Source organism: Ailuropoda melanoleuca, chromosome 2 (assembly GCF_002007445.2).
Source record: "Ailuropoda melanoleuca isolate Jingjing chromosome 2, ASM200744v2, whole genome shotgun sequence".
Classification (NCBI taxonomy): domain Eukaryota; kingdom Metazoa; phylum Chordata; class Mammalia; order Carnivora; family Ursidae; genus Ailuropoda; species Ailuropoda melanoleuca.
In genome coordinates, this window is record NC_048219.1 from 191665836 (window position 1) to 191687238 (window position 21403).

The window sequence follows — 21403 nt, forward strand, 5'->3', positions numbered from 1 at the left end:
CTTCTCAGCCCCCTGGAGAAGCTGAAATGCCAGATGTTTGCCTGACCACCCCTGTAGACTGTGTGACCAGGACTCCTCAGTTTTTGCTGTTTGTTGAGAGAGAGAGAGAGAGAGAGAAAGAAAGAAAGAAAGGAAGAGGAGGGGCAGGGGGAGAGGGAGAATCTTAAGCAGGCTTCACACCCAGGGTGGAGCGGGACGGGACTCGGTCTCACAACACTGAGATTATGACCTGAGCTAAAATCAACAGTCAGGCGCTTAACCGACTGAGTCACCCAGGTGCCCCTGGAATCCCTAGGCTTTAAATTGGGAGCCATTGCCTTGGAGAGGCCGGCATCTCTTGGAATGCTGTTAGTCACACTCAGGAGGGCGTGGTGGTCCTGGCGATTATGAACCACTGCTCGACCTCAGCACTTCATTCCTGGAATAACCAGTCGGCCAGAGCCCCACTCCTCCCCCAGTCAGCCTCTGATGAGAGGGCGAGGACATCTGGGGGCATCTGGGCCGTGTCATGCACCTTTGGAGATGGATAGAAGGGCAAAGGGAACAACGTGTAGAGAAGCACAATTAGGAGGGACTTGATAGTTCTTCTATGGAAATAGCAGAGCAAGTCATCAGGACAGCATTCGATGACTGGGTCCAGGCTGACTGTGTTGGCCAGGTTGTCTTGAAAAATCATGTTGTAAGTTATTTTGTGGGATGATTAAAAATATCACCCAGACTCTATAGAATTAGACAGTTCCTGATTCTAGCTCACAGCCTGGTGGGGGAGAGTTCCCCAGTAAAATGAATGTGACCTATGCTCATACGTATTACTAAATGAAGCAAATATTTCTAACTTCAGCACCTTCTTACCCCATTAAATCCAAATGTGTTTCTCAGGCAGAATAGGTTTCACGGAGCTAAGAGAAACACAGCATGGTGAGTGATGTGTTATGAGAAAATCTGGAAAGCAGCGGTAAGTGGGCCAGGAGTGGAGGGTGGAAGGGCCGGGAGACAGGGCTCCTGGCTTCAGAGAAGAGTGCACAGGTCGAGCAGCCCAGACAGTGGGGTCTGGCCCCTTTCTGCTACTGTCGGAGGGAACTTGAACTCCGAGGGACTGAGCATCATGCTCTGGACATCCTGGCCCCACACCTGCAGGTGCTAGACCGTGCCTGGGTCATGGCCATGCCCTCTTCTGCTTGTCCCTTGAGTTTTCATCTCGTGAGGACTGCACAGCAGCAGCACGGAGGTCAGACTAGGGTGGTGTGGCTACGACTGCTCACTGAGAGCCTTCTGGGAGATGAGCCTCATGGAGAAGGAGGTGTGACCATTGGGATTGGTTTCTGAGCCCAGCGGAGGCAGGAAAGCCTCCAAGGCAGGCTTGTTTCTGGCCGAAGGGCCTGGCAGGCTCGCGCACGATGTGGGATGGCCCGGGAATCTTCTGGTGTGGTGATCCTGCTGAGTGCCGGGCCTCTCCCTGGGCCTGTTGGTCCCCATTGACTGCTCTTCTGGCTCAACACAGTCAGCAGGGGCCCAGCCTCAGAGTCCCACAGCCCCTGAGCATGTCGCTGTCACAGCCTTAATGCCACCATCTCTCAGCTTGTTGAGGAACTCCTGTGTCCACCTCAGTAGCTCCAGTTTCTTGCACACTGCCTGGCCCACAGTAGGTGCTTAATAAATGCATAGGGATTTAAGGCCAGAACTGTGTTAGGCCTTTCGGGGGGAGGGCAGCAGGGACAGAGATAGCCTCTGCCCTCCCAGCAGGAAGGTGCTGGCAAAGCCACCAGCAGCCCCATTCTGCAGACGGGGCTGTGGAAGCCCCCACTGGCTGCTCGGTCCTAAACCACACACCGGGCTCAACAGGCAGCTCAGGCCTACAGGGCGAGCTGGCGGAACTCCAGTGAGTCATGGGGATCGGGCTTGGGAGCGAGCGCCCCTGCTTCCCTCGAGAACATCTGCTGCAAGGAACAGCTGTCTCCACCCTGCGCTGAGCGGGCTCCCGTGGGAATGTGGTGTGCTGTTTGGCAGAGAAACGGACGCAGCTCTTCCGCCACTCGTGGCCATTTTCTGGGTGGGGGGGTGCTCAGAGTTCTGGGGCCTTTGTCACATCTGTCAGCAGCTATTTCTCTGGGACCACACCGTCCCCTCTTCCCATTCTTTTCTTCTTTAATTTCTGGGAGGTCTGGAAAGGATGGGGCCAGATGGGTTGGGAACATCGTGGTCACAAGGTCTGGGAGACGGAGAGCTCTAGGGTCAGGAAACCAGCCCTCTCGGGTGGCCAGCATGAGTTAGGTGGTCTGAGGCCAGAGCTGGCTGGGATGGCGTTCGATAGTGCCAGGGGTGACATACACAAGGAAAGGGGTGCTCGTTCTTTTCTCAGTTGTCCCTGAGAGCAAGGCCACGGGGACTAGCCTTGGATTCCCAGCGGCAGGAGGCCTGGCACACAGGGGTCCCTCGTGCACGAGACTGAGTGCGTGAAGCCGCTCTCTTGCACCTGAGAAACCTTCCCTCACACCAGCGGGGCAGGCAGAGCCTCCATTTCTGCCTCACGGCTGACGGACTCCCATCCCCCAGCATTTCCGCGGCTGTCTCCCACCTGGGAGGCAGCGAGAAGCTCGTAGCTGCTGAGTCTGGAATCGAGACAGAAACAAGACAGTGGCTCAGACGTGGGCGGGGCCTGGAGTCCAGGTGGGGTCAGCCCGGTTTGGCAGGGCTGGGGTGGGAGAGCTCCGTCCAGCCCCCCAGACTTCTGCTGAGCTCACACAATTCTCTGTTCTGTGTGGAACCGCAGAGTGGGAGTCGGGGAGCTCGGTGTCTTGTGGAGGCACAGGGCAGAGGCAGGAGGCTGGGAAAGGAGCTGCCCCTGGCAGTTATCTGACCCCAGGAGGACTTGCCCAGCACTATGAGCTCATGGGCACAAGCGCAGAGCTGGGTGGTGACAGGAAAGGAATGGCAAATGTTCGCTGGAGACCTGGAGGCGTGGGGCTTTCACATGAGCTCATGCGATAAGACGCTCCCCGGGCCTCGCCAGGCCAGGACCCTGCGGGCAGCTGTGTCCCACAGGAGGAGCCCCTGCTGCTGGCCCTGCCAGCCGCTGCCCTCCGCACACATGCTCTCACTGGCTTGGAAACCTCAGGCTGGGGCTGGAAAGCTAGCCTCAAGATGGCCTGGGCAGTGTCGAGCTTAATTTGGGTGGAGCAACGAACGTTCTTTTTTTAAATCAATTTTTGTGTGAATGTGTATAGAGTAGGGTGTTACAGTGCAAGTTCAACAGAAATGTCAAACCAACATCACAATGTTTAAATGCCTCCACCAAGATAGCACGATCTGCCTATTACTTTTCCAACTTTTCAGATCGTCCAAAATTTGTGCCTAGGTGGAATCTAAGTGTATGTAGTATCTTGTGATCGACTTCTTTTATGCAGCGTAATTTTGTATAATTTTCCCCATGGATCTGCATAGTCTGCAATAAAATCTTTCACAGTCAGGATTTGGGCTGTTTAAGTACTGTGTATATATATACAAATTACACAGATAAAAACATCTCTATGCAAATAGAATTTTTCTCTTCCCTCTCTCCCTCCTTTCTTTCCTTCCTTCTGCCTCTACCCTCCCTTCTCTCTCTCCCTGACTCTCTTTCCCTCTTTCTTTCTTTCTTCAATTGGAAGAGTTGCCAGTTGGAGGATTTGATGATGGGAGCGCTCTGTGGTTTGTTGGCTCTGTGCCAGCTCTGGGCTAGTGGTCCATATTCACTGAGTGACTTCTCTTCTGGTTTCTCTGCTAATCCTGCAGCTTTGTTTGTATTTGCCCAAGACCCTCTGAGTGGCTTTAAGTGGTCTTCCTCTAATTTCTAAGGGCTTTCAAAAATACTTTTATCAGCTTGTTAAATATCTTGATATGATTATTTTTCATAGATACCATGAAGTGTTCTCCACCCCACTGCCTTTCTTTACGTTTATATACAGATGTTTACAAATTTAAAAAATGTTTTCTATTCTCATAGACTCCCATACTTTTCTTTAATTACATGCTTGGACAGTTCCTTCACTCAGAGCTTTCTCCCTGGGGCCATCTGTTCCGGAGATGCCCCACTGCATCCCTAGCACCCAGCCTGGAAAAATCCACCACAGAGGCTAAAAGTGCGTGCCATGAAGTGGCTTCGATTCTTTTTACCTACATGAGGCAGGAAAACAGATAGGACACTGAGCTTAGAGAGTTAAGTATTTGAGTAAGCACCTCGGGTGGGACTGAAACCCAGAGGTCTGTCTGCTCTGAAACCCACACTTTGTCCTAACACCCATGTCTCAGGAGATTGAGTGAGCCTATGTTTTTCTATTCTTCTGCTGTGGTTTTGTGTGTGTGTGTGTGTGTGTGTGTGTGTGTGTGTGTGTTTAATGGCTATGTGTGTGTATGCATGTGAAGATTTAACTTTAACCTGTCTGGAATGTTCTGTGGTAAATGGTATGAGTAAGGATTTGTTATTCATGTGAACTTATTATCCATATACCATATGAATGTAGAGATAATTATTTCTTTCATCATTTTAAAGTTTTCACTTGATTTGTTATATATTAAATTAAAATATATTTGTTATATATAGCCCATATATATATTTGTTCATATCTGTTCCACCATAAAGTTTTGACAACTACTATATATGTTCTATGGACTGGTAGGTAGTCTCCTGGTTTTGCCCTAAAATTAAAAAAAAATTCCTGAACAGTGTTTTTCCATATAAATGTTATTATTACCTTATAAACTTCTGTAAGATTAATTTTAATTGGTTGTATTTTACTTTGATTTGAACTTTTCTTATGGATTTTTATTTTATTTTTTATTTTTGTATTTCAAGTTTTTATTTAAATTCTAGTTAACATATATGGTAAAATTGGTTTCAGGTATAGAATTTCTTATGAATTTTGAATTTTATTGCATTGTGGTCTGAGAATAGAACTTACATTTCTGGAATCTGGACTTTACTGGGATTTTCATTGTACTTGAATATATTTTATATATGCATATTATTTATATATGTATGTATATGTGTGTGTATATGGTGATATATATATATATATATATTTTAAGTAGTCTCCCCCCTGGATGTGGAGCTCAATGCAGGACTTGAACTCACAACCCTGAGATCAAGACCTAGCTGAGATCAAGAGTCAGACACTTAACTGACTGAACTACCCAGGTGCCCCTGAGTATATATTATTTTTATAAACATTTCATGGGAACTTAAAAAATAAGGCTCTTCTTTGTAAGGTACAGAGTATAATATATAACCCGCCTCATATTCGATCAATGATGCTTCAGTTCTCATTTGCCATTATTGTTTGCTTTGTCCCTGTGCAGTAGCCCTTTCTCTGGGGAACTCTCCTCTCCTCCAGCCCTGTGGGTTTATTGGGGTATGCAGATCTCAATGGCCTATTTCTTTGATCATAGACATGGGCACGTGGTTCAGATCTCACCAGTCCCAGGCCCCTGAATCTGTCAATGGCAGAAACCCAACTCAAGCTATCAGGGACTTTATCATTTGCATAACTGGGAAGTTTAGGGAGGGGGATATTATTATCTGATCACAACCAGGTATAGTGATTCAAATGAGGGTGAGCATCTCTCTCCCATAACTCGTCTGTCTCTGTATAGTGACCATATTCTGTCCTCCTACAGGGGATCTCTCTCCATGTGTCAGGGAATGGAGATGAGGAGGGAGATGCCCAAGGATTTCTTCCTCCAATGTCTAGACAGCATCTTACAGAAGGACCAACTGATCCTTTTTCATTTGAGTCCCCAGTCTTTGTGGCTGGGAAGATGGTTTTTCATGGGCTGGCCAGTGTTAGCTCAAGTGCTCCTGTCTGGGACCTGGAGGCGGGGTATAGAGATTGGCAGCCTCAGAGAACTCCAGGGAACAAGGACAGAATGGGTCTCCAAAGGAACTTTGATAACTGCTACCAAAGGGAGAAGAGAAAGGGGTCCTGGGAACTGAAGAACAATTGTCTGTGGCAGGTTGTATCCCCCTGGCCGTATGACTGATTCAAGGATTGGCATGTGACCCAAGCCAAGCCCAGGGATTTTTTTTTTTTCCTACCTGGAACTGACAGGAAAGAGATGTCTTTGCTGCCGTGTGTAAGGTGGCCAGACTAGAGCTGTTCGTGGCCATTGTCTCTGGGTTCTCTCATGGAAGCCAGTTAAACCCAGGGAGTTTAACCCAGTTAAACCTGTGGGGAGTCAACTTTTCCACAGAAAGCAATCTGGCACCCTCCAGCTGAGAAGCTGGTGGAGGATCGATTTCCCAGGGGCCCGTTCCCCGATGCAGGCCCCGGGCATTGTGATATTTTTTTAAAATATGAAAGTTTTTATTTTATTCTACCTTTAAAAAAATGAAAATAGTTTTTTTTCCTGAGTATTATATAACCTTCACTTCATTACCAAGTTAATGTGTCAAGATTTTTCATATTAAGATAAGGTTGACCAGAAAAACCTTGAAATCTCTTTTTTCTTTTTTGTCCATTTCCTGAATCATTAAAAAAAATGAAGTATTACATGATCTCTTCAGAGAGCTTGGCCTTTACTCTGCTGGGGGAATTAAGAGGAGGAGCTGGTCCCAAGTTCTGGATGGAATAGCCAAGGGAGATCATATCCCTTCTCTCAAGGCCAGATCAGGGATAACAGGAGCATTGCTAGGTCAAAAGATCTGCCTATTGAGACTTCTGATACTTATTGACAGACTGCTCTCCAAAAGTCTGTAGTATGTACACTCTTCCCACCAGCGTGTGAGAAGCAGTGTGAGAGCCCTCGCCCCCACTGGGTGTTACAGTCTTTCTCGCCTTTGTTCATCTAGTAGGTGAGGAAAGACGCCCCATGGGTTCTGTGGTGATGGTGCTACGTGTGTGGTTTTCTTTTTCCTCCTATTTTTCCTTTCTCCTTCTTTTTTAATATTCCCTTGGTTACCAGTGAGGTTGAACATCCTCTCATGAGGTCACTAGCCACTTGCAAATCTCAGTCAATTACCACGTCATATCCACTGCATATTTTCCACTGGAGTATTCTTTTTTTTTTTTTTAAGATTTTATTTATTTATTTGACAGAGAGAGAGACAGCCAGAGAGAGAGGGCACACAGGCAGGCGGCGTGGGAGAAGAAGCAGCAGGCTCCTGGTGGAGGAGCCTGATGTGGGGCTCGATCCCAGAACGCCAGGATCACGCCCTGAGCCGAAGGCAGACGCTCAATGACTGAGCCACCCAGGCTCCCCTTCACTGGAGTATTCTTTTACTCCTAATTGGTTCGTGAGAGTTAGTCAAGCACTGGGAACATTATCTCTTTGCTTCTCAAGAGTTGAGATGTTGTTTCTCAGTTTCCAGTTTGACGTTTAAATCCACGTGGATAGTAGCAGATAGAAATTTCAAATTTTTATATGGTCAAACACATCACTTTTAAATTTTGTTTTATTTTAAGTAGGCTCCATGCCCAGTGTGGAGCCCCACACAGGGCTTGAACTCACAACCCTGAGATCAAGACCTGAGCTGAGATCAAGAGTCAGACGCTTAACCAACTGAGCCACCCAGGCGCCCCATAACCCATCATATTTTTTAATGGTTTTTTGCTTTGGTGTCAGTTTTAGAAAGGCCTTCCCCTTCACCTCCCAAGATTGAATAAACATTGCCTATTTTTTCCCCCAGTACTTTTATGGAGTTTTGTATGTGTTGGTATATGTGTACATTTTCATAACTGGAATTTACTAAGGCGTGAGGTACAGAGTCAGCTTTATTTTTTTAACATGAAAAAATTTGAAGCAGGTGTCACCAATTACCACAATCATTAAAGCATCCTGGGTGTTGCTGTTGGGAGACATGAGTAATCAGCTTATTCAGAAAATGATATCAAGTTATTAAAATACAACTTAATGAGAAGAGAGGGCAGAATCCAATGGCTTTATCCTACCTGAGCTTATCTCTGATTAATGACTCCCTTTCTAATTGAGACAGCCTGGATCAGGAACTTGTAGGGTTAAGGCGTCAACCTCAGATCTGTGTTAGGAACTGGGCTTCTCCTTGAGCACGTGGGGCTCAGACCCTCGCTGATTCTGCCCCCGGAGCCCAAGGTCACAGAGACGGCAACAAACAGTCTTGCACCTAACATCTCTTCACAGAGTGTTGAAGAATACAGGGGAGCTCTGGGTGGCCAAGCGAGAGAGCCCACTTGCTCACAGAGGTCCAAACGTGGGTAGTGTGTGGATTTGTTCTGCAATGCTAATATGCAAGAAAGGCTACTTTTTAAAATGTTTCTAAGTCAGATTAAACGTGGCTTAGTCTTCAGCTGCCTTATTGAGAGGATGGTCAATTTCATCATTTTGGGGAGCCACCTCTCTGCAGAGGGTTCCCCAAGAGTCCTGGGGGGCAGTGGGAGTCAGGTTCGTGGCAACTCAGGTTTAGCGGGGAGAATTTAGAGATTACTCCTGTGAGCAGCTATGGCGGCACACACACATCCGTGTCTTTCCACAGTGTCAGCTTTGTTCAATCATAAAGCGAGGTTAACACGACAGTAAAGCAGGTTTAGGATTCCACACTCACTGACATTTCACTGTGCCTTTGACGTGGCTTTCTACACGTCACACACCGCAAAGCACAACACAAAGTCACACAACCACCAAGATACAACAAGGGGAGGGAAGTGAACAAACCAAACTCGAAGTCAGTCTGTGAGCGCGCAGTTGAGACGGGGCCCCTGTCCGGTCTGGGTCGGCTCTTGGCACCTGCTGTCTATTACGTTCAAGCAATGGAGAATCTCTGTTCTGTTCAGAGGTCAATCAGGCAGAGCCTGATGTGGTCGGATGTGAAAGGGTCAGCTTCTAGAAAGTCTGACAGTTTGCTGCAAAAATCCTCCCATTTTACAGAAGTTTAACTGGTCTTGGGCCTTGGCAGACCTCCCCTGGTTTTGCGGCTTATCAGTCCTGGGTGCCATCAGCCTGTGCTGGTTTCTGCGATATCTGGCCTGAGCTACAACGCCCTTGGCTGCTTGCATCGCCGCCCGACACCAGCCGCCACTGACACGGGTGACTCCATTTTGCTCACTATAACTACACACAAGATAAGGTAACTAAGGGGAGATTGAGAGCTAGAGCATGAAAGATGGGCCTTTCAATAGTACTTTTAACTGCTGAAAGCCACTACTGCCAGACCATGGCCAAACGGCAAGAGAATAAGCAGAATGGATTTGGGGGGTGAGGAGATAAATGGAGGATAACCAGCATAGGGACTTATGGGAGTCCTGAAAGAACCCCCCAGCCTCTGCTCACACGGGTCTTTCTTTCTTTCTTTCTTTCTTTCTTTCTTTCTTTCTTTCTTTCTTTCTTCTTTCTTTTCTTTTCTTTTCTTTTCTTTCTTTCTGAGAGGGAGAGCGGGAGGCGGGGAGAGGGAGAGAGAGACTCTTAAGCAGGCTCCACCCCCAGCACGAGCCCGACATGGGGCTTGACCTTATGACCCTGAGATCATGACCCAAGTCGAAATCAAGAGTCGAATGCTAAACTGACTGAACCACCCAGGCGCCCACACTGGTGTTTCCTAACTCTGGTCTGGGCAATTGAGCCCTCCCCGGCAGGAGCTCACACCTATGTCATGATCACGCAAGCCTGCTGGCACCATGGGTGGGCTGAGGGTCTTGGCTGTGTGTGAGTTGGAAAAGCTGCACTGCTTTGGGGTGCTGGTGCTTTCCCTGGACACCCTGGTAACATGGGGGACAGCCTCTCCCTTCCCCACTTAACTAAGGGACTCAGAGGTGGGGCTGGTCTCCCCGTGGTGGTAGAGGTGGTGGACCAGGCATGAGCACCATACGAACTATGGTTCTGACTTTCCTGGAGCTTTCGCTGTGGCCTGACCTACAGCTGCACAGCAGAGCCAGTGAGCCGGGGCCACCTCAGACATTAGAGCCATGGGGATAGAGGTGGCAACACCAGCTGGCGAGGCCCCCGGGGTAGGGGTGTGCGTGGAGTGGACTCCTGCGCTGGTGGAGACCTGTGTCCCCAAGGGGCTGTCTGAATTTCTACTTCCCTAGCAGGCAACTGGAGGGAATATACTGAGGACAAATTTGGGGACATATCCAAGCACTGTAGGAAGACTTCACATATTAGGGGAGGTGACACCCCCAAATTGACCAGTCTTCCTGATGACAAGGCAGGAATGGCCCAGGGTTGGGGTAACTTGGACATAAATGTAAATGTGATCTTACTTGTCCACCAGGCAGGTGAAGCTTATGACTTTCCCATTACATTGGTTTTGATATCGTGAAAAATAAATGCGTCTCAGGGAAAGAACTAGGAATGGATTCATGAAATCCACAAACTTACCTCCACTGAAATAAAACAAAACCTGGGGAAGTGACAGCCTCTTCAAAATTCACCTTATGTTTCTGAGAACTGTGAGGTCAGCTAATCACGATTGCCTTCCTTATGATATTGTGCCTATGGAAAAGAGCGCTTCCATCCACATTTTTATTATCAGTCAATGCCTACAAGAGTTTACATTCCTGGAGAGGAGAAATTCACTTGAAAGGGGGCAATATTCATTCAATAAAGAACCAACTCCTGTGAGTCTGATGAAATGGATTTAATACTTTCTTTCAAATCCCGTATTCAAGGTGAGCAGGAAGGGGGGCCTGGGTGGCTCAGTGGGTTAAGCCCTGGTCACTGGATATGGTCTACAGTCATGATCTCAGGGTTGTGGGGTCAAGCCCCATGTCAAGCTCTGCTCTCAGGGTGGTCTGCTTGAGATTCTTTCCCTCACCTTCCCCCACCCACTCCCCCTCTACTGCTCCCTTCACTCGCTTGTGTGTGTCTCTCTCTCAAATAAATAAATACATAAATAAAATATTTTTTTTCCTTTTTAAAGAAGGCTGAGCATGAAAATAAATTTAGTGTTGTGATTATTCTAAGGATCTGGTCTAAGGATCAGTGAATACAATGGACTGCGGGTTGTAATAAGTAAGCTTAAATACACACAGGCAATTTTCACCCGTTGGAAACAGCCTTTTGAGATATACTGTGTACATTAACCAATTCACCTATTTAAAATGTATAATTCAATGGCTTTTAGTATATTCAGAGTTGTGCTACCATCACCATAATCCATTTTAAAACATTTTATCACCCTGAACCACCCCCCACCCCCAAACCATCAACCCTCAATCCCTCCATGCCCCACAAACCTAGGCAACCATCAAATCTATTTTCTGTGTCTATAGATTTGCCTGTTCTGGACATTTCATATAAATGGAATTACACAATATGTGGTCTTACGTGTCTGTTTTCTTAATATAACATTTTTAAGATTCAGTCATATAGGGGCGCCTGGGTGGCTCAGTCAGTTAAGCATCCGCCTTCAGCTCAGGTCATCATCTCAGGGTCTGGGGATTGAGCCCTGCCTTGGGCTCCCCACTCAGTGGGGAGACTGCTTGCCTCTCTCCCCAGCTTGTGCTCTCATTCACTCTCTCTCTCTCAAATAGATAAATAATATCTTTAGAAAGAAAGATTCAGTCATATTGAGGCATATATCAGTACTTTGTTTTTTTATGGTTACGTAATGTTCCACGGTACACATACACCACATTTTGTGTATCCATCCATCAGTTGGTGGACATTTGCGTTGTTTCTGTTTTTCGGCTATTATGCATAATGCTGCTGTGAATCTATATGCACAAATTTTGGGGTCAACATGTGTTTTCATTCTCTTGAGTATATACTTAGGAGTGGAATTACTGGGTCATATGGTAACCCCATGTTTAACTTTTCGAGAAACTGTCACACTGTTTTTCAAACTGGCTGCAGCATACACTCCCACCAACAGTGTATGAAGGTTCTGATAGCTTCACATCATTTCCAACACTTGTTTTATCTGTCTTTTTGATTACAGCCCTTCTAGTGGGTGTGAAGAAAGCAAGAGCTCTTTAAATAATAAAAATTATGGTGAGAGCTTAACAATCTCATGAATGATATTGGATTCTTTTTTTTTTTAAACAGACAATGAAGAGATGCTCAGCATCACTCATCATCAGGGAGATGAAAACCAAAACTATGTGAGATATTGCCTCACACCTGTCACAATGGGTAAAATCAACAACATAAAAAACAAGCGTTAGCAAGGATGTAGAGAAAAAGGAACCCTTGTGCACTGTTGGTGGGAATGCAAACTGGTGCAGGCACTGTGGAAAATAGTAGGCAGGTTCCTCAAAAAATTAAAATAGAACTACCCTATGATCTAGTAATCGCAATAGTAAAGAACACAAAACACAAATTCAAAGGGATACATGTACCCCTATGTCTGCAGCAGCATTACTTACAATAATTAAACTATGGAAGCAGCCCAAGTGCCCATCTATGGATGAATGAATAAAGAAGATGTGGTGTCTATATATAATGGGGTATTATTGAGCCATAAGAATGAAATCTTGCCATTTGCAATGACATGGATGGAACTAGAGAGTATAATGCTAAGTGAAATAAGTCAGAGAAAGACACATACCATATGACCTCACTCATATGTGGACTTTAAGAACAAAACAAACAAACAAAGAAGAAAAGCGACAAACAAAAAAACCAGACTCTTAACTATAGAGCACAAACTAATGGTTACCAGAGGGGAAGGTGGGAGGGGGATGGGTGAAACAGGTGCAGGGGATTAAGAGTACACTTACCTTAATGAGCACTGAGCAATGTAGAGAACTGTTGAATCACTATGTTGTACATTTGAAACTAGTATAAGACTGTGTGTTACCTACACCGGAATTAAAATAAAACAATTTAAAAAAAAAGAAAAAAAGAAATATGTGTTTGGATCTAGGTATTACCCAACTGAAAACTTGCTCTCTTCTGAAGACAGATGGCATTGCTGGTGGATGTGTTGGCCAGTATTTTCAGAGTTCAGGGACTATTCTTCAAGAGGACCAAAAATATTGACACCTGAATAAGGTGAATGAGTTCATTGTTTATCCTAACTTTCTTTCCCATGGCGAAACACTTGGCATCCATAACGGGGTAGCAAAAGTGTAACTCTTTTTACTGCATCTGACTAGATAATTCTGGTGAACATGAAGTGTGAGGATTTGGTTAAGAATTCTTGGGGATCATCCAAGGCAGTGGAAAGCCTCAGGCTTCCACCTCCCGGCTGACCACAGATTTGGGCCTATGTACGGGCCTTCTGGCTGTAGGAAGAGATGATGGAGGATTCAAGGTTGGCAGCAAAGAGAAATGGCCTGATCGGAAGGGGGGAAAGGAAGGAGAACCATGAAGCTGACCTGAGAGGGACGACTGAGCAGAGCTCTTGCGAAGAGGTGATATTTGGCTTGTTCACTGTGGTGTTCATAGAACCCAGGCCTCTGCCAGGTCCCTTATGTTCCTTTCCTCTCAATAACACACAGTGCATGAGATAAGGAAACCACGTGGTCAAGCGTTGAGCCCAAGGCCATGGACTGTCTGTGGGAGAGATGGGTTCAAGTCTTTCTGAACCACTGTCTCTGGCTGCTGTCACATAGAGCGGGCCATGAAAATGTCGACTGCATGAGTGATGGGTGTCGGGGTAGAGGAAGCTGGTAACCGGAGGAGGACTGGGTGCTGCTGGACCGGGATGGGGGGCTACCCTTTGTTACCTTTTGAATTTTGCACTAAATGAGTATATTACTTTTTAGAATAAATACCTCAAATAATAAGTTCTACCTCCCATGCAGAATAAGAGGCCATTTTTGAAGGATCAAAAATCAGCTTAACTTCAGTTTTCATTTTTCTTTAGTCCAGCATGATGCCCTGGCTGCTGTTCCATTCTTGTACATTAAAAATAAATGAGGTAAAATGGGCAAGAAATTGTTCATAGCGAGAATTACAGAAAACAGTGACTATTACACTTCAATAAGTAACTTTACAAATTAGTTTGATTGAAGGCTTTGATAGAGGATTGGTTAAAGTCATGAAAAAAACAATATATTCAGAAGAAAATACATTTATAGCATACAAAAGAAGTCAAAACATCACCAATAATCATACAGATGAAGTTCAAACATGAAGCACTATTTTCAATCACTAAAATAGTTTTTAAAAAAGTATAATACCCCATTCTGACAAAGTTATAGTGGAATTGATATGCATTGCCTTAGGGCAGCATTAAATTGAAAATTACATATATTTGGAGTATGTACTAGATATATATCAGTTGTCATAAAAATGTTTATACTGCTTGATTGAGGAATCTCAAGTTGGTATATTTTGTCTAAGGAAATTATCCAAAAGGAGCTTAACCAAAAATTAAAAAAAATGGTATTGCACCATTATTTATAATGCATAAACACTGAATACAATTATTGTGCATAAACTTAATGGAATATTATACAGTCTTTTAAATTAATAAATAAAAATATTTTTTCAAAGCAAATAATTTCATGCATGTGCAGAGACTTAGTTGCATGGATGTTTATTAAACATTGTTTATGATAAAATATTGGAAATTAGTATCTAACAATATGTTGTAATTTTGGTCAAATAACTAATGGAAAATTCATAATGTTTATCTAAATTGATGCTATAGAATTATATTTTTCCACATGCTAATACACATTTTCAAGTTTTTGAAGTGAAAAAGTTACAAAACAATTGTAAAGTATATTACATTTCATTTTCAAAACCTTTCAGACTTTTCAGTTTCAAAACTTACTAAAAAGCTATAGTAATCATGACAGTATGGCACTGGCATGAAGTTAGACTTACAGATCAATGGGATAAAATTGAGAGCCCAGAAATAAATCCGTATACCTGTGGTCAATTGATTTCGACAAGGGTGCCCAGATCATTCAGTGGGAAAAGAATAGTCTTTTTAACAAATGGTACCAGGACAACAGGATAACCACATGGAAAAGAGTGAAGTCAGGCTGGTACCCCATACAAAAATTATACAAAATTATCCCAAAATAGATCAAAGATTTAAATGTAAGAGCTAAAACAGAAAAAAACATAGTTATAAATCTTTGTGACTTTGGATTAGGTAACAGTTTCATAGATATGTCACCTATAGCACAAACAACCAAAGAAAAATAGATAATTTGGACTTCATCAAAATTAAAACTTTTCAGAATTAATTAATTAATTAATTATTTTTGCATTGGAGGACATTATTAAGATAGTAAAAATACAACCCACAACATGGGAGAAAATACTTTGTAAATCACATACTTGATAAGGGCCTCACATCCAGAATATATAAAGAATTCTTACAAATCAATGATAAAAAGACAAGCCAATTAAAAAAAGGGTGACAGACTTGAACAGACATTTCTCCAAAAAGATATAGAAAGGTCAATAAGAACATGAAAAGATGCTCACCATCACTAGCTATTAGGGAAATGCAAATTAAAATTACAAGGAGATACCACGTTATTAGATGAGATATCACTCCACTAGAATGGTTGTAATAGGGAGGGGTGCCTGGGTGGCTCAGTCAGTTGAGTGTCTGTCTTCTCTGCTCAGGTCATGATCCCAGGATCCTGGGATTGAGTCCCACTGCTTCTCCCTCTCCTGCTCCCCCTGCTTGTGCTCTCTCTCTGTCAAATAAATAAATAAAATATTTTAAAAACTTTAAAAAAATAAAGAAATTTAAAAAATGGGAAATAACAGATAACATCAACGTCGTGGAGAAATTTGAACCCTCATACATTGCTGGTGGGAATGTAAAATGGTGTAGTTACCATATAACCTGATCCATATGACCCAGGAATTCCATGTCTCTGTATATACCCCGAAGAATTGAAAACACGTTTATGCAAAAACTTGTGCTTGATTGTTCATAGCAGCATTATTCGTAATGGCCAAAAAGTGAAAACATCCCAAATGTTTATCAACTGATGAACAGATAAACAAAATGTGGGTATACATACAGTGGAATATTATCTATCCACAGAAAGGAGCAAAGTACTGACTCGTGCTACAATATGGATGAACCTTGAAAACATGCTAAGTGAGAGAAGCCAGTCTCAAGGGACCAAGCCACATTCCTCTTATATGAAATGTCCAAAATAGGGAAATCCATAGAGACAGAAAAACGGTACTTGCTTAGGTCTGGGAGGATGGGAGGGAAGTGACAGCTAATGGGTATGGGGTTTCTCTTTGGTGTGATGAAATGTTCTAAACTGATTGTGGTGATGATTGGAAAACATTGTGACTATATTATAAACCACTGGACTGTACACTTTAAAATGGTGAATTAGATGTTATTTGAATTATGTAGTCGACGCTTGAACCACATGGGTTTGAACTGTGTGGGTCCATTTATATGCAGATTTTTTTGATAACTGCAGCACTGTATGTCTTGTAAATGTATTTTATCATTTTCCTGAAAACCTTTTTTCCTTTAGCTTACTTTATTGTAAGAATACAGTATATAATGCGTACAACATACAAAATATGTTAATTGACTGTTCATGTTATTGGTAAGCCTTCAAGTTGACTGTAGGCTATTAGCAGTAACGTTTGGGGAAGTCAAAAGTTATATGCATATTTTCAACAGTCTGGGGGATTAGTGCCCCAACCCCTGCATTGTTCAAGGGTCAACAGTATAGCTCATCTTAAACATTTCAAAAAAGTATATTCCAAGCCAAATCCAAATGTCTATCTCTCTATCTCTGGGTGGTGGAATCAGGCATACATTTTTAGTCGCTTCTTCATAATCAAATGTAATATCCAAGTTATTTGCAATTAACATTTATAATTTATATAATAAAGAGCATAAAACAAAGCTCTAAAATAAACATGGAACATACTAAGTTACAATGTATAAATGAAGGGATGTAAGATAGGTACACATTCTGCAACTATGCAGCATGAGCATATAGCACTAGTCCTGAAAAACAGAATAAAAATGATGGTGCGAAAGTAGTAAAATTATGTATGAATTTTTTTGAAACTTTTTTCAGTATTATAATATTTATCTTTATAAGTAGGAGGGAAATAACCATATTTGCCTCACAAAATGAATTTGGTTTTTATTTATTTGATATTGAAAGTGTTAACATTATTAACTCTAGGTGCTTTTTTTTTTTTAAAGAATTCACTGATTCATTCTACAATAAATTCTCCATGTTTCTTCCTTGAGCTTTCCCTTTTGCTAATCTTTCCCTGTTACCTGAGTTTTCTTTCCTTCTTGTGTTAAGTTGTATTCAAAATTGTTAATTTCCTTTAATATTTAAAACTTATTACAGTTTGACTTTGAATAATATTTCCTAAGAATTGAAACTTTTTTTGTGTTTTATAGTTTTTGCATTTTGTTTCTCTTACATTCTCTTGGGTATTTAGTTGGCTATCCTAACAGTCTGCAAATATTGTATTAGTTAATTTCTTATCTCAGTTTTACATATTAACCAGATACCCTCTTATTTTCTAATTTATTTGATTTTGTATTTATTGCTTTTCCCTTTTAAATTTGTTACTTAAACCTTTAAAAAATTTAGGTGTAGATTTAATGGATTATTTTTTCCTTTTTCCTTCTTATTAGCATGGGCAGGAGAGATACAAAAGTTCCTCTGACACAGCTTTAACTGTGTACATGGTATCTTTTTCCTTTGTCTTTAAAGTAACGTCCCCATATTTGGTGTTGCCTTTTTCACTCAATTATTCCGTCAGAGAGACTTTCTTCCATTCTTGCCTGGCCGTGGGCAGATAGGTAGTATATCCCCTTTCTCTTCAATTTTATTGTATGGAAGTCTGAGAAAGCATGTGTAAAATCTTTGTGTATCTATTGTGAGTATCTTTATCTTGAAAATTGCAATTCGTTGTTTGTGAAGGCGTAATATGCACTTGCGAAAGCTTTCTACTTCCCAATTTTTCCTCTTTGGATCAGTTCCTCCAATTGCCTCCTTCTGTAGAATAAATGGAGGCCCCCGAGGTGCAGGGACTTGCCCATGATCTCTCAGTGGGGCTGGGGCAGAGCCCGTGATTGGGGCCAATGAATGGAACATTGTGGAGCGTTCACGCCAACATGCTCCAACAGCACCCTTCCCCTGCTGTTGCCCCGTTCTGTTGAAAAGCTACAGAGCAGGGCTGGCTTAGGCCAGACAGCTTATATTGTGTGCACACCCTCCCCTGCAGCCTCCCTTCCTTAAACTGCATCACACTGACCTGTTGTCCTTGGGCTTCCCTTTAGCCTTGCCTGAAGAAGGGTTTCTTTCCTAGGATGCGGCCTTCTGAAGACAGACCTCCTGTGGGTCCTGCCACGGGTGTTCTGGGCATGCCCAGGTATGCCAGAATCCTGGGTTGAACATAACTTAATCAGTCAAGCTGGGACCCGCTATACCTGCTTTTATGCAAGCATGATTTACCTGAGCCAGGCTCTTCAATTATTCTATCTCCTCTTTCTTTAAATGTTTTAAAAAAGATTCATAGGTGTGGATTTTGTCTTTTTAATCCAGTCTATGATGCTGTTTTTTAAATAGGAGAATTTAGTCCATTTACATGTAATCTTATAATTGTTGTAATTGTGTTATTCTGCATTTTTCTCAGTTAATAAAATTCTTTGTTTTCTCTTTAGCTTTATTTAGGATTTCTATTGGAGGCCATGTATTTTGATTCATTTAAGTGAGATGAGATGTTCTCACAATTTTCTGAACAACCCAATTTCCTAGTGTTTGACTGTTTTCACTTACCCAACAAAAAACAGACTGTGCTCATTTCTTTACATTTGTTCTAACTAAAAATGACTTAAAGGAAAACAACAACTCTTTTTCTTTCTTATAGATTCAGATTTTTTTTTTCTTTTGGTTTGGTTCTGAGAAGTTTTATCTCCAGTCAAATATTTTGAAATATGACAATCACATTTTACAAGAATTATACTTTATATTCTTGCTTTTCAGACTAGGATATGTCTATCTGTGCAGGTGGGCTATACACTGCATAAGATTATTTCTGCCTATATACCCTTCATTGAAAATCGCCCTTTTCCTCAGTAAGTGGGTTCGTGGGTGCAAACACATACACAGAAATCCTAAGGAAGGTATAGACCTGAAAGGCCATAATCGTACTGAGTGAGTCTGTTTCCCTGGGTCAGCTGACTGGCTCCCATGGATCCCTAACCCAATTCACAGGCTGGCCTTAGCCAATCAGCTGTATTCTCTCTAGACTTCTAAGATGAAGAGACTCAGGCAGCATTGGGCCCTGGAACGGGAGAAAAAGACTCACCTTTCATTGAAATTGTCCCCCACCCACCTCAAACACGTACACAGACGCAGAGCAAACCCATCCCTCCCCTCCAGCACATGACTCCTTGGAGGACAGTTGCTATCCGGAAAAAAAAAATTGGGGTTCTGTTAGGAAGAGAGCATGCCAAAAGAGAAGTTTGGTAGGCTGCAGTGTCTGCTACAGAAGAAAGAAAGAAAGAAAGAAAGAAAGAAAGAAAGAAAGAAAGAAAGAAAGAAAGAAAAGAAAGAAAAGAAAGAAAGCAAGCCGTCTCTGTCAGGACCATCATCTACAAATATTTAGCTGTTTTACACTCCTCAGAGTGACTACTGTTTAGGATAACTTCTTATCAAATGATAAGAGTAATGAACATATATTTACTCTGTGCCAGGTACTGTTTTAAGTGCTTTACATGTAGTGACTCATTTAAATTTCACATCAACTTTATGAGGTGGTACCATCATCATTCACATGCTATAGGTAGGGAAACCTCAATGGAGAGGTTGAGTAATTTGCCTAAGGTCACACAGTGAGTAACTGAAGGAGTTGGATTTGAACCCAGCAGTTTGATTCCCGTTAAGTGCGATGATGCATTGTTGTTGTATTGGAATTGCCAGCTTCATGTGAGGCTGGTATCTGGCAGGGGGCAAGGTACAGGAGAGAAGTAAAACCTTGTCCTATAAAGACCTCCCTCTGCAGTGAATTCTCCAACAAAACAAAGGCATAAACATTCTGGGTTTAATGAGTTTAAATGTCATTCTTTCTCTTTTATTTTTTTAAAGATTTATTTATTTACTTATTTATTTGAGAGAGAGAGTGAGCAGGGGGAGGGCAGAGGGAGAGGGGGGAGAGAAGCAGACTCCCCACTGAGTGCCCCGCCTGATGCGGGGCTGGATCTCAGGACCCCGAAATCAGGATCTGGGCCAAAATCAAGAGTCAGAGGCTTACTCGATGGAGCCACCCTGGCACCCCATCATCCTTTCTTTTTTAAAGTGTAATAATTATTAGATGCCATTTACAGCTGCTGAGATACGTGATTAAAAGAGAGAGCTCAAAATTAGAAAAAAGATGGAAAATCGGAGGAAGAGATCGAAATGGGAGAATGAGAGAGTATAAAAATTAAGGCAAATTTAAAGCAAAGATATGGGAATAAAAACTTAGAATAACATTGTGAGAAGTTTCTAAAATCCATACTTGAAGCAGCATATGTTGAATAGGAAATAAAAGAAACAAAAGAGCAAAGAATTAGAAAATAAAATAAATCTAAAAAATTAAGAGTAACATGTTGATAGATACTGATAAAAGAAAATGAACGGTTGGAAGTATTCAAAAAGATGAGATTTTTAAATAGGAGCTGGAAGGTAAAGAGAAATTAAGGTAAAGGCAAAGGGCTATGAGGCAAAAAGTGGGAAGGATCTAGAAGGATTTATATTTAAAAAGCTAAGAGAAAAAGAATACCCACAAAGATAGAGGGAAAAGAAAAAATATATATTTTTTAAACTAAGTTAAAGACAGATAAGAACAAAACCAAAACAAACCAGCAAGTGGGAAATAGTGGTCTGGGTGGGGCTAATTGCTGGAATTGAGGAGGCCAAGATGAATTGATATGGTGATGATGAGACATACTTTCTGGTCACCCAACACTCAGCCGGTAGCACTATCAGCCCACACACGTAAAGACGGCCCTTGACTCCATCCCACAGCTGACTGGGTCCTTTCAAAGTCATACCCCTAGGCCAGCAAACACTCCTTTACTTTGGTTCTTGGAATATGTTCAATTCTACCTTAGTTTTTCTTCAACATATTTAATAGTCCTTTTATCTTTTCCTTCCTTCAAGCTGAAATTCACATGAGAAAGGCAATCAAACATGTTGTTGTTGAATGGATTTATTCCATCGTATTTCCTTGAAGTTCTTGCGGTGTTTGGTTATTACACTGTTTGTCTTCTCTCTCACACACACTGTCTCTATCACCCAGCTACAGTTTTGATGTTCTAACACATCTTACTGATTCTGGGTGGCTTGGTTATTTGCTTCTTTCAGTGTAATTAGTAGTAATGGGATTGGATGGGGGGGAATGAGACAATCTACAGGACTTGTTCTTGGACTGGGCTGTAAGGTAAGGGTGTGGTGGTGGGGGGGAGTCGAGGAGTCATGGATGGCTCTTAGGTGTCTGGTTTTCTGTGACCAGGTAATGTTAGTATAAAAGACCAAGTTGGGGGGGATGG